The 10,000-nt window shown below is 54.7% G+C and overlaps 1 long non-coding RNA gene across 2 annotated transcripts in view; it reads left to right on the top strand.

Moving 5' to 3' along the window:
• LOC144490568 (uncharacterized) overlaps positions 1-10,000 on the top strand; it is a 16,641-nt gene that overhangs the window by 2,661 nt on the left and 3,980 nt on the right. Inside the window, exons 2-3 of one of the 2 annotated variants that reach the window (XR_013497294.1) lie at positions 3,382-3,463; positions 8,231-8,333. This is a non-coding gene — a long non-coding RNA (uncharacterized LOC144490568). The remainder of the gene's footprint in view (positions 1-3,381; positions 3,464-8,230; positions 8,334-10,000) is intronic. The other variant, XR_013497295.1, reaches the window with a different exon arrangement.

Consider the following 10,000-nt stretch of genomic DNA (forward strand, 5'->3'; position numbering starts at 1 on the left):
CCACCATCGGGAACATTCTGTCTGAATCGACCCTGTCGAACCCTGTTAGAATTTTATAAGTTTCTATCAGATCCCCTCTCACTCTTCCAAACTCCAGTGAATATAATCCTCACCCACTCAGTCTCTCCTCATGTGACAGACCCGCCATCCCAGGAATCAGCCTGGGAAACCCTCGCTGCGCTCCCTCTATAGCAAGGACATCCTTCCTCAGATAAGGAGACCAGAACTGCCCACAATACTCCAGGTGTGGCCTCACCAACGCCCTGTACAATTGCAGCAAAACCTCCCTATCCCTAAACTCCAATCCTCTCGCTCTGAAGGCCTACACACCATTTCCTTCTTTACTGCCCGCTGTACCTGCGCGCTTACTCTCAGCGACTGATGCACCAGGACTCCAAGGTCTCACTGAGAATCCACCCTCTCTCAATTCACACCCATTCAGGGAATAATCTGCCTTCCTGTTATTGCTGCCACAGTGGATAATCTCACATTTATCCACATTATACTGTCTCTGCCATGCAGATGCCCACACAGCCCGTCCAGATCATACTGGGGATCACCGGAGTGAATCTTCACTGCCTCCCAGTGAGATAATATCTTTCCATAAAATAAAGGGATCAAAATTGAAGGGCGGCACGGTGGCACAGTGGGTTAGCACTGCTGCTTCACAGCTCCAGGGTCCCGGGTTCGATTCCCGGCTCGGGTCACTGTCTGTGCGGAGTCTGCACGTTCTCCCCGTGTCTGCGTGGGTTTCCTCCGGGTGCTCCGGTTTCCTCCCACAGTCCAAAGATGTGCGGGTTAGGTGGATTGGCCAGGCTAAATTGTCCCTTAGTGTCCAAAGATGTGTAGGTTAGGTGGATTGGCCATGCTAAATTGCCCCTTAGTGTCCAAAGATGTGTAGGTTAGGTGGATTGGCCATGCTAAATTGTCCCTTAGTGTCCAAAGATGTGTAGGTTAGGTGGATTGGCCATGCTAAATTGTCCCTTAGTGTCCAAAGATGTGTAGGTTAGGTGGATTGGCCATGCTCAATTGTCCCTTAGTGTCCAAAGATGTGTAGGTTAGGTGGATTGGCCATGCTAAATTGTCCCTTAGTGTCCAAAGATGTGTAGGTTAGGTGGATTGGCCATGCTAAACTGTCCCTTAGTGTCCAAAGATGTGTAGGTTAGGTGGATTGGCCATGCTAAACTGTCCCTTAGTGTCCAAAGATGTGTAGGTTAGGTGGATTGGCCATGCTAAACTGTCCCTTAGTGTCCAAAGATGTGCAGGTTAGGTGGATTGGCCATGCTAAATTGTCCCTTAGTGTCCAAAGATGTGTAGGTTAGGTGGATTGGCCATGCTAAATTGTCCCTTAGTGTCCAAAGATGTGCAGGTTAGGGGGATTGGCCATGCTAAATTGTCCCTTAGTGTCCAAAGATGTGCAGGTTAGGGGGATTAGCGAGGCAGATGTGTCGGGTTATCGTGCTGGAGCTGGGCGGGTGGGTGGGCCTCTATAAGAGAATCAGTCAGGGAGTCAGTGTAGATTCGATGGGCTGAATGGCCTCCCTCAGTGTTACCCGAACAAACGCCGGAGTGTGGCAACTGGGGGGTTTTCACAGTGACTTCATTGCAGTGTTAATGTGAGCCTAAATTGCAACACTAGGAAATAAAGTTTAACTTTTTCTCCAATCTTTTGGTACGGAGGGACAATTTAGCACTGCCAATCCACCTAACCTACACATCTTTGGACACTAAGGGACAATTTAGCATGGCCAATCCACCTAACCTACACATCTTTGGACACTAAGGGACAATTTAGCATGGCCAATCCACCTAACCTACACATCTTTGGACACTAAGGGACAATTTAGCATGGCCAATCCACCTAACCTGCACATCTTTGGACACTAAGGGACAATTTAGCATGGCCAATCCACCTAACCCGCACATCTTTGGACACGAAGGGACAATTTAGCATGGCCAATCCACCTAACCTGCACATCTTTGGACACTAAGGGACAAGTTAGCATGGCCAATCCACCTAACCTGCACATCTTTGGACACTAAGGGACAATTTAGCATGGCCAATCCACCTAACCTACACATCTTTAGACACTAAGGGACAATTTAGCATGGCCAATCCACCTAACCTACACATCTTTGGACACTAAGGGACAATTTAGCATGGCCAATCCACCTAACCTGCACATCTTTAGACACTAAGGGACAATTTAGCATGGCCAATCCACCTAACCTACACATCTTTGGACACTAAGGGACAATTTAGCATGGCCAATCCACCTAACCTACACATCTTTGAACACTAAGGGACAATTTAGCATGGCCAATCCACCTAACCTACACATCTTTGGACACTAAGGGACAATTTAGCATGGCCAATCCACCTAACCTACACATCTTTGGACACTAAGGGACAATTTAGCATGGCCAATCCCCCTAACCTGCACATCTTTGGACACTAAGGGGCAATTTAGCATGGCCAATCCACCTAACCTACACATCTTTGGACACTGAGGGACAATTTAGCATGGCCAATCCACCTAACCTGCACATCTTTGGACACTAAGGGACAATTTAGCATGGCCAATCCACCTAACCTACACATCTTTGGACACTAAGGGACAATTTAGCACGGCCAATCCACCTAACCTGCACATCTTTGGACACTAAGGGACAATTTAGCATGGCCAATCCACCTAACCTGCACATCTTTGGACACTAAGGGGCAATTTAGCATGGCCAATCCACCTAACATACACATCTTTGGACACTAAGGGACAGTTTAGCATGGCCAATCCCCCTAACCCACACATCTTTGGACACTAAGGGACAATTTAGCATGGCCAATCCACCTAACCTACACATCTTTGGACACTAAGGGACAATTTAGCATGGCCAATCCACCTAACCCGCACATCTTTGGACACTAAGGGGCAATTTAGCATGGCCAATCCACCCTAACCCACACATCTTTGGACTGTGGGAGGAAACCGGAGCACCCGGAGGAAACCCACGCAGACACGGGGAGAATGTGCAGACTCCGCACAGTCAGTGACCCGAGCCGGGAATCGAAGCCGGGTCCCTGGCGCTGTGAGGCAGCAGCGCTAACCCGCTGTGCCACCCCTGCTAAACCACTTCCGACCACGCACTCCCCCAAAACAAAACTGAAAGCGCCAAGGGAAAAAAACCCCGATCACCTGACTGCCACAGATTAGCGAGACCACCCCATTACATCACTACAGCTGGAACCTGGATGATTTTATAAACATAAACCTTTCTTAAAGGTACACTGACAAGGGTAGACCACCCAGTGGAAGGCCGCACACAGCCCACAGAGAATGCGCATCCATATTCCCACGCCCACTGTTCCTTTTCTCCCCGCAGATCCAACAAAGGAAGGACAGGAAGTTGAACGAGAGAGGCTGAAGATTCAGGAAAGGCAAGAGATTTACACCAACACGACAAGGTTTCAACAGTTATCAATTGGAGCTACGTATTCACCTCCCCCCTCTGGGACCGGGTGTCACAGTGCGTTAGATACACTGTCCTTTCCCCCTCTGGGACTGGGTGTCACAGTGCGTTAGATACACTGTCCTTTCCCCCCTCTGGGACCGGGTGTCACAGTGCGTTAGATACACTGTCCATTCCCCCTCTGGGACCGGGTGTCACAGTGCGTTAGATACACTGTCCTTTCCCCCCTCTGGGACCGGGTGTCACAGTGCGTTAGATACACTGTCCTTTCCCCCTCTGGGACCGGGTATCACAGTGCGTTAGATACACTGTCCTTTCCCCCCTCTGGGACTGGGTGTCACAGTGCGTTAGATACACTGTCCTTTCCCCCTCTGGGACCGGGTGTCACAGTGCGTTAGATACACTGTCCTTTCCCCCTCTGGGACCGGGTGTCACAGTGCGTTAGATACACTGTCCTTTCCCCCTCTGGGACCGGGTATCACAGTGCGTTAGATACACTGTCCTTTCCCCCTCTGGGACCGGGTGTCACAGTGCGTTAGATACACTGTCCTTTCCCCCCTCTGGGACCGGGTGTCACAGTGCGTTAGATACACTGTCCTTTCCCCCTCTGGGACCGGGTGTCACAGTGCGTTAGATACACTGTCCTTTCCCCCCTCTGGGACCGGGTGTCACAGTGTGTTAGATACACTGTCCTTTCCCCCCTCTGGGACCCGGTGTCACAGTGCGTTAGATACACTGTCCTTTCCCCCTCTGGGACCAGGTGTCACAGTGCGTTAGATACACTGTCCTTTCCCCCTCTGGGACCGGGTGTCACAGTGCGTTAGATACACTGTCCTTTCCCCCCTCTGGGACCGGGTGTCACAGTGCGTTAGATACACTGTCCTTTCCCCCTCTGGGACCGGGTGTCACAGTGCGTTAGATACACTGTCCTTTCCCCCCTCTGGGACCGGGTGTCACAGTGTGTTAGATACACTGTCCTTTCCCCCCTCTGGGACCCGGTGTCACAGTGCGTTAGATACACTGTCCTTTCCCCCTCTGGGACCGGGTGTCACAGTGCGTTAGATACACTGTCCTTTCCCCCTCTGGGACTGGGTGTCACAGTGCGTTAGATACACTGTCCTTTCCCCCCTCTGGGACCCGGTGTCACAGTGCGTTAGATACACTGTCCTTTCCCCCTCTGGGACTGGGTGTCACAGTGCGTTAGATACACTGTCCTTTCCCCCCTCTGGGACCGGGTGTCACAGTGCGTTAGATACACTGTCCATTCCCCCTCTGGGACCGGGTGTCACAGTGCGTTAGATACACTGTCCTTTCCCCCCTCTGGGACCGGGTGTCACAGTGCGTTAGATACACTGTCCTTTCCCCCTCTGGGACCGGGTATCACAGTGCGTTAGATACACTGTCCTTTCCCCCCTCTGGGACTGGGTGTCACAGTGCGTTAGATACACTGTCCTTTCCCCCTCTGGGACCGGGTGTCACAGTGCGTTAGATACACTGTCCTTTCCCCCTCTGGGACCGGGTGTCACAGTGCGTTAGATACACTGTCCTTTCCCCCTCTGGGACCGGGTATCACAGTGCGTTAGATACACTGTCCTTTCCCCCTCTGGGACCGGGTGTCACAGTGCGTTAGATACACTGTCCTTTCCCCCCTCTGGGACCGGGTGTCACAGTGCGTTAGATACACTGTCCTTTCCCCCTCTGGGACCGGGTGTCACAGTGCGTTAGATACACTGTCCTTTCCCCCCTCTGGGACCGGGTGTCACAGTGTGTTAGATACACTGTCCTTTCCCCCCTCTGGGACCCGGTGTCACAGTGCGTTAGATACACTGTCCTTTCCCCCTCTGGGACCAGGTGTCACAGTGCGTTAGATACACTGTCCTTTCCCCCTCTGGGACCGGGTGTCACAGTGCGTTAGATACACTGTCCTTTCCCCCCTCTGGGACCGGGTGTCACAGTGCGTTAGATACACTGTCCTTTCCCCCTCTGGGACCGGGTGTCACAGTGCGTTAGATACACTGTCCTTTCCCCCCTCTGGGACCGGGTGTCACAGTGTGTTAGATACACTGTCCTTTCCCCCCTCTGGGACCCGGTGTCACAGTGCGTTAGATACACTGTCCTTTCCCCCTCTGGGACCGGGTGTCACAGTGCGTTAGATACACTGTCCTTTCCCCCTCTGGGACTGGGTGTCACAGTGCGTTAGATACACTGTCCTTTCCCCCCTCTGGGACCCGGTGTCACAGTGCGTTAGATACACTGTCCTTTCCCCCTCTGGGACTGGGTGTCACAGTGAGTTAGATACACTGTCCTTTCCCCCTCTGGGACCGGGTGTCACAGTGCGTTAGGTACACTGTCCTTTCCCCCTCTGGGACCGGGTGTCACAGTGCGTTAGATACACTGTCCTTTCCCCCTCTGGGACCGGGTGTCACAGTGCGTTAGATACACTGTCCTTTCCCCCTCTGGGACCGGGTGTCACAGTGCGTTAGATACACTGTCCTTTCCCCATCTGGGACCGGGTGTCACAGTGCGTTAGATACACTGTCCTTTCCCCCTCTGGGACCGGGTGTCACAGTGCGTTAGATACACTGTCCTTTCCCCCTCTGGGACCGGGTGTCACAGTGCGTTAGATACACTGTCCTTTCCCCCTCTGGGACCGGGTGTCACAGTGCGTTAGATACACTGTCCTTTCCCCCTCTGGGACCGGGTGTCACAGTGCGTTAGATACACTGTCCTTTCCCCATCTGGGACCGGGTGTCACAGTGCGTTAGATACACTGTCCTTTCCCCCTCTGGGACCGGGTGTCACAGTGCGTTAGATACACTGTCCTTTCCCCTCTGGGACCGGGTGTCACAGTGCGTTAGATACACTGTCCTTTCCCCCTCTGGGACCGGGTGTCACAGTGCGTTAGATACACTGTCCTTTCCCCCTCTGGGACCGGGTGTCACAGTGCGTTAGATACACTGTCCTTTCCCCCCTCTGGGACCGGGTGTCACAGTGCGTTAGATACACTGTCCTTTCCCCCTCTGGGACCGGGTGTCACAGTGCGTTAGATACACTGTCCTTTCCCCCTCTGGGACCGGGTGTCACAGTGCGTTAGATACACTGTCCTTTCCCCCCTCTGGGACCGGGTGTCACAGTGTGTTAGATACACTGTCCTTTCCCCCTCTGGGACCGGGTGTCACAGTGCGTTAGATACACTGTCCTTTCCCCCCTCTGGGACCGGGTGTCACAGTGCGTTAGATACACTGTCCTTTCCCCCTCTGGGACCGGGTGTCACTGTGCGTTAGATACACTGTCCTTTCCCCCTCTGGGACCGGGTGTCACAGTGCGTTAGATACACTGTCCTTTCCCCCTCTGGGACCGGGTGTCACAGTGCGTTAGATACACTGTCCTTTCCCCCTCTGGGACCGGGTGTCACAGTGCGTTAGATACACTGTCCTTTCCCCCTCTGGGACCGGGTGTCACAGTGCGTTAGATACACTGTCCTTTCCCCCTCTGGGACCGGGTGTCACAGTGCGTTAGATACACTGTCCTTTCCCCATCTGGGACCGGGTGTCACAGTGCGTTAGATACACTGTCCTTTCCCCCTCTGGGACCGGGTGTCACAGTGCGTTAGATACACTGTCCTTTCCCCCTCTGGGACCGGGTGTCACAGTGCGTTAGATACACTGTCCTTTCCCCCTCTGGGACCGGGTGTCACAGTGCGTTAGATACACTGTCCTTTCCCCCTCTGGGACCGGGTGTCACAGTGCGTTAGATACACTGTCCTTTCCCCCCTCTGGGACCGGGTGTCACAGTGCGTTAGATACACTGTCCTTTCCCCCTCTGGGACCGGGTGTCACAGTGCGTTAGATACACTGTCCTTTCCCCCTCTGGGACCGGGTGTCACAGTGCGTTAGATACACTGTCCTTTCCCCCCTCTGGGACCGGGTGTCACAGTGTGTTAGATACACTGTCCTTTCCCCCTCTGGGACCGGGTGTCACAGTGCGTTAGATACACTGTCCTTTCCCCCCTCTGGGACCGGGTGTCACAGTGCGTTAGATACACTGTCCTTTCCCCCCTCTGGGACCGGGTGTCACAGTGCGTTAGATACACTGTCCTTTCCCCCTCTGGGACCGGGTGTCACAGTGCGTTAGATACACTGTCCTTTCCCCCTCTGGGACCGGGTGTCACAGTGCGTTAGATACACTGTCCTTTCCCCCCTCTGGGACCGGGTGTCACAGTGTGTTAGATACACTGTCCTTTCCCCCTCTGGGACCGGGTGTCACAGTGCGTTAGATACACTGTCCTTTCCCCCCTCTGGGACCGGGTGTCACAGTGCGTTAGATACACTGTCCTTTCCCCCCTCTGGGACCGGGTGTCACTGTGCGTTAGATACACTGTCCTTTCCCCCTCTGGGACCGGGTGTCACAGTGCGTTAGATACACTGTCCTTTCCCCCTCTGGGACCGGGTGTCACAGTGCGTTAGATACACTGTCCTTTCCCCCTCTGGGACCGGGTGTCACAGTGCGTTAGATACACTGTCCTTTCCCCCTCTGGGACCGGGTGTCACAGTGCGTTAGATACACTGTCCTTTCCCCCTCTGGGACCGGGTGTCACAGTGCGTTAGATACACTGATCGTTCCCTCTCTGGGACCGGGTGTCACAGTGCGTTAGATACACTGATCGTTCCCTCTCTGGGACTGGGTGATTATTGGGGGAGCTCTTTCGCAGAGTTAGAAATATGCAATTTTAATTTGTTGTTTTTTTCTGTGTTTTCTGCAGTCTGAAAGTGAGGGAGCCATTAGCCGAGTTAGTGAAACGTTCCGGGGGATCGAAAAGGAACACACTACTCAACTGGTGTAAGACCAAGACAGCTGGTTATCCGGTAAGATCCCGGAAATCATTCAGTGCGGCGCTCCCTCAGCACTGACCCTCCCACAGTGCGGCGCTCCCTCAGCACTGACCCTCCCACAGTGCGGCGCTCCCTCAGCACTGACCCTCCCACAGTGCGGCGCTCCCTCAGCACTGACCCTCCCACAGTGCGGCGCTCCCTCAGCACCGACCCTCCCACAGTGCGGCGCTCCCTCAGCACTGACCCTCCCACAGTGCGGCGCTCCCTCAGCACTGACCCTCCCACAGTGCGGCGCTCCCTCAGCACTGACCCTCCCACAGTGCGGCGCTCCCTCAGCACTGACCCTCCCACAGTGCGGCGCTCCCTCAGCACCGACCCTCCCACAGTGCGGCGCTCCCTCAGCACCGACCCTCCCACAGTGCGGCGCTCCCTCAGCACCGACCCTCCCACAGTGCGGCGCTCCCTCAGCACTGACCCTCCCACAGTGCGGCGCTCCCTCGGCACTGACCCTCCCACAGTGCGGCGCTCCCTCAGCACTGACCCTCCCACAGTGCAGCGCTCCCTCAGCACGGACCCTCCCACAGTGCGGCGCTCCCTCAGCACTGACCCTCCCACAGTGCGGCGCTCCCTCAGCACTGACCCTCCCACAGTGCGGCGCTCCCTCAGCACTGACCCTCCCACAGTGCGGCGCTCCCTCAGCACTGACCCTCCCACAGTGCAGCGCTCCCTCAGCACGGACCCTCCCACAGTGCGGCGCTCCCTCAGCACTGACCCTCCCACAGTGTGGCGCTCCCTCAGCACTGACCCTCCCACAGTGCGGCGCTCCCTCAGCACCGACCCTCCCACAGTGCGGCGCTCCCTCAGCACCGACCCTCCCACAGTGCGGCGCTCCCTCAGCACCGACCCTCCCACAGTGCGGTGCTCCCTCAGCACCCGGAGTGATGGAGACCTTTGATGGGGTATGCTTGTTGAGTCTCGGGGGCTGTTTTGAGGGCTGGTTAACCTGACTTGTTGACTGTTGCTTCTTTGATGGAGAGTATTACTGATTTGACCTTTCGATTCTCATAGCTGACTCTCGAATTCCCAAGGGAAGGCTTGTTCCTTGCCAAGAATCCATGATTAAGTTTGGCCTCCATCCTACTTTTTGATGTCAGACGCAATTGTAAATCTCGCCAGGGAGCTTTCCGAATCGATGCTCTTTTTGACACTTGGGTATATCATTCTCTCGATGTATCGGCAGAACTTCATTCCTCCCTTACCTCCAGGGAACCCTCCAAGCACAGGCCCTTTTTCCCTTGCTTGCTTTCACGGTCTAGACCTTTTGTTGAGTCCCCATTTCCGTTTGCTCCTGATGCGCCATCGATCGAGCAAAGACTAGTTGGTATCCAAGAACAAATAGGCTTTTATTTGCAAAAGACTTGGAGCTCACCCATGCCGATGAACTGGTCCGGCGACTGAGGCGGGGGGGGGGGGGGGTGGGGAGCAGTCACCTTTATACCTGGACCAAAGGGGGGGGCGGAGGAGTCCCGGGCAGGGCTGACAGGGACATGTCCAGGCTTGTCACACACACGGGCAATAAGCTAACAGTGGTTTACCACAACCCCTGAATAAAGTGGTGCCATCTTGAAGCCGCAGTAGTGTATGTGGCGTAGGTACATCCGCGGCGCTGTTAGAGACGGAGTTAGTCACAGAGTGAGAGT

The sequence above is a fragment of the Mustelus asterias genome, unplaced genomic scaffold (assembly GCF_964213995.1).
Source record: "Mustelus asterias unplaced genomic scaffold, sMusAst1.hap1.1 HAP1_SCAFFOLD_3443, whole genome shotgun sequence".
In the NCBI taxonomy this organism is placed as follows: domain Eukaryota; kingdom Metazoa; phylum Chordata; class Chondrichthyes; order Carcharhiniformes; family Triakidae; genus Mustelus; species Mustelus asterias.